Source organism: Rhagoletis pomonella, unplaced genomic scaffold (assembly GCF_013731165.1).
Source record: "Rhagoletis pomonella isolate Grant_MI unplaced genomic scaffold, Rhpom_1.0 Rhpom_scaffold_04549, whole genome shotgun sequence".
NCBI lineage: Eukaryota > Metazoa > Arthropoda > Insecta > Diptera > Tephritidae > Rhagoletis > Rhagoletis pomonella.
In genome coordinates, this window is record NW_023463098.1 from 10,780 (window position 1) to 15,486 (window position 4,707).

Consider the following 4,707-nt stretch of genomic DNA (forward strand, 5'->3'; position numbering starts at 1 on the left):
TTCTAAAGAGTATAATTAAAAAGTACATAATTTTAATGACAATTTTCGAGAATAGTATTATTGGAATTAACCACATTTTTATAAACAATTAACGATAAATAAAATATTAAAAAAAAAACAGTTGCCCGTATTGAAAAAATCTCTGTACAGCAACTTTATTGATTGACTGTATGGAAGTACATACATACGTACATATACATATGTATATTTATATTTCATGCAATCTTGTGAATATTTACTGCGAAAAACTTGCGATAACTGCCCATAAAGTAAATTAAATAAATTATCAAATTATAATAAAGTTGAACTTAATAACTAATCAGACAAAAAATTCGTCAACCGACAATACATAATGCTCGATTAAATAAAAAAAGGAATGTCAACTATGTATGTGAATAAATAAAAGCGAAATGTTGAGTAATGGGCACGGGAAAAGTATAAAATTATATAAATTTTAAGTACAATACATGTGTAGATATGTACTACATATGTAAATATATGTATGTATTAGCATCAGTATCGCATACAAAGCGGCATCGACGTCATCAGCGTCAATTATCAGCCTTATAATAATACATATCAGCGACGCTATGCGCTGCCCGAGTTGAGGCCATTGGAAAATACATAAAAGAGAGGAAAAAACTTCAAGCGAATTGGCGGAAAAAATGTTTTTCTTTTTTTCCTTATGTATTTGTAACGTGTGTGGAACTCTATGTTTTTGTGGGAGTTGCGACTAAATTTCAAAGTACATATCGTCGTTTAAAGTGCAACATTTGTGCCAAAAATAAGCTTTGCTCACCGGAAGCTGCTGGTGTCAAGCCTTATTCAATCAAACCAAAATATCGATATTTACATATCGTCGTTTAAAGTACAAAACCGCGTATCAAGATAATGCAAAACCGCGTATGTTGCATAAATTATTTTCTAGAGAGTAAAAACATTAATATTTCAAAATGGTTCTGTTTTTTTATAAAGCCATCGCAATTCAGGCTAGTATATTTCAGGACGAATGGATAAGGATTAAGCCAAGAGCTTGTATGAGCAAATACAATTTTTGGCAGCAAATGTCAGTTACGCGGTTTAGCTGAATGCCGATACGCGGTTTTGTACTGTAAACGACTATATAAAAGGTAGAGATGATTGTGGATAAAATAGAAAACCGTTTTGAAATACAACAGGTTTTGCTCTCTCCTGTAAAATTTGAGCAACCTCACTTACGAGGTCTTGCATTATCTTGATTGCGGTTTTGTACTTTAAACGACAATATTTAGATACAAGTATGTATGTATATAACATTATATAACGTTAGGCATATGATTTTTTTAAATTGAATATAGGTTTTTCAGTTACACATATGAAAATTCCATAAATTCCGTACATGAAAAAGTCACTTTTCCGATTAATAGTAACAGTTGAAAATAAAGATATTAGTGAATTTCGTTAGGTCATGGATTTTACGATGGACGATTTAAAGTAATTTTGTTTACTTTTTGGTTGAGACAAATTTTAAGGGCATACCAAATCGTTTTTTTTGTCTCGAATTGTGAAAATTCCAAAAACAGACTCCATTTTCCTTAGTGCAAAAGTTATATGGTCAACCCGGAACCACTTGGGTTTACCAAATAGCGCTCTAAAAAATGGCATGCTTATGAATTCATGACTTTAAGCTTTTTCATATAACGCTATGTCCACACACTATGTATGCACATTAGGGTGGTCCAAAAACAGTAAAGTCGGAATTGTAAAGTTCTCACCCCTAGGATTGTTCTATATCGAAAAAAGTATACCCCAATTTTTTTATTTTGAACTCAAAAAATATTTAGAGGTCGCTCAAAGCGCTCAAAGTTTTCCATGTATTTTTATATGAGGAAAAAACAAATTTCCGTAGAATTGGTATAGAATTCTTGAAAATCAATATTTTGCGATCAGAAAACTCTGGTTCTCTTCAAGAGACTTTCAATAATAATATCCAATTGGTTATTCAACCATTTTGTAACCATTTTTCGGGGTTTTTATGGGTTTTTGGCGGACCTATAAATTATTGTTGCGAGGAAAAAATGCTTAAATAAACAATTGGGTATTATTATTGGAGATCTCCTGCAGATAAACAGAGTTTTCCGATAATAAAATATTGATTTTTAAGAATTATATACCATTTCTACGAAAAGCTGTTTTCCCCATATAAAATACATGCAAAACTTCGGGCGCTTTGAGCGACCTCTAAATATTTTTTGATTTGAAAAAATAGGGATATGTTTTTTTCGGTATAGAACTATCCTAGGTGGTGAGAGCATAAAAATTCCGACTTTACTTTTTCACATGCATATTTGGACCGCCCTAATGCACATATCGCACATTTGCTGCAAGAGTATCATAATGTTAAATTATACAAAATCGAGTTAAGTATGCAGGAAATACAGTCACTAGTTATTCTATGTTGTGTAAAAATTTAACAAAATATGTATTAATTTTTACTATTACGTGAATATGTTTAAATTCAAAACTTTCCAAGTCGTTTTTCTCGAGTTTTTAATTTTTGGATTATGACACTAACAGTAAATGTGTATGGACTTCTCTAAATTGGGACGCTACACATTGTTCCAAGTTGACTAACCAAAAAGAGGAGGAATTTAACGTTCTCAAAGTAATAACTAGGGCTGAGAGTTCTATCCGAATGTTTTGACTATCCGAATATTCGTATATCTGAATAAAAAATCTGATCTACGGATATCCGTATAGTTAATAGATATCCGGATATTCAATTATAAAAATGAATAATAAAATAAGAATTGTTCGTTTATGGATGGAATTTTCAGTTAATTATTTTACAATTCGATAGATTCAGTAAACTTGAGAAATATTTTACAAACCCATTCAAATACTTTTATAATATCAGAATTACAAAATGAACGGATACTAACAGGATATCCGGATAACAAAATCAACGGATGTTAACCGGTTATACATAATTATTTTATTTATAAAAATATAGTTTAATCTTTAACAAACGCTATTAAAAAAATTATAGTTTAAAAAACTAAATACTCGCTTTCCATAATTTCCATTCGTACTGTCATCGGGTTACTTTAAGAATAGAAATTTAAAGGAATTCCAATTCAAAGTGTCATCAGGTATGTAACTTGAGAATGGAAATCGCTGCATCTTTTAAGCGCATCAACATTACATAAAGGTAAAAATCAACAAACTTTCATAAAAATTTCGAACTTTTTTTAATTCGGGTATGCAGTTTTGTAGCCCATTCAATTTTCATATAATAAATAAGGACATATCCTAGATTTTTGGCTATTTCGTTCGTTGAAAATTTCGCTAATTTTCTCTATATGTATAAAAAATAGTTGAACACAGAGCGATTTTATACAAGGTGGTAGTAAGAATACAAAAACAACAATGCATTTGGTATTACTGGTGTTATGTTAAAATCTCAATTCGCCCCAAAGTTTACCGAGTTGGCAATACACCCATGAAAAGCAAAAACAAAATTTCCTCTAAGGAGATGAAAGAAGAAATCTGCTGGTCTAATACCACACCTTGGTCCAGCATACATGATGAATATTTTATATATACTTTTGATTGAGTGATGGTTTTGAAATACATTTAATATTTTTAATTTGTATAAAAATATCAATGAGAATGCTCTGTGGAGCAGACGCAAAGTGGGATGGGAATCAATACTAGGGCCAAAAATCTGCTTAACAAAATCATATGAGCATTTACACAGAATTTTCAACCAGGACCGAACTTCAAAACGAGCAAACAGTTGTATGGAAGCTATAAGTTATAGTGGACCAATTTTGACGGTTCCGGCAAATGATTAACACATTATAAATATGCACTCTCGGTACTTAACTTATACATACAAAACTAATATAGATATTTCAACGAGCAATTAGTTAGGAGGAAGCTACTTTATTCCACTTTAAAATAAAATTAATCGCTTTAGAATATTCTGTCATTTCGCAGTTTCTTGCATTTTTCAATTTGAAAACTTTTTATACAGAAATAAAAAAAAAAAAATAAGCCCGAAAAACATTACCAATATTAAAAAAAAATCAACGCGTAATCATTTGTTTGAGTCACTGTACATATATTTATCAATCAGTGAAGTCCTCATTAAAATGACTTGCAACCGAATACTAGGCATATACTTACAGCTAAAAAAATGTACAGAAATTTTGTATTGAATTTGTTTATAAAAGTATTAACATCAATTTCAGAAAATACCAGAAAAATTAGGACAATTTTTCAAATTTCTTTTGGCGCACTAAAATTGCTTCTCATCCCATTGTGAGACGCCATAGTTGAGTATGAGGAAAAAGATGAACCAATTTCGCACACTAAACACGAGTACATTCGCTCTTGATATTTTGGTATTTCTTATTGTTGTAATTTTCACTTGTCTCATGCATGCAATAATGACAACACAATACAAGCCCGTACAAAGTGTTCCATGCTGTCATATATTTAAAGTCGATGCATTCATACGTACTCCCATACATATGTATGTATGTTTGTATGTACATACATACATATTTTATACGTTTGTTCGTGACTACTTAGGAATTGCGGTTGTGTAAATTATTAACAAACAATAATAACACTAACAACGCGAAAAAAATACATTCAAATATTTGTCGTTAGCTATTGTTAAAATTATCAAGCTAGACTACGAGCTTAAACTGTATTTCT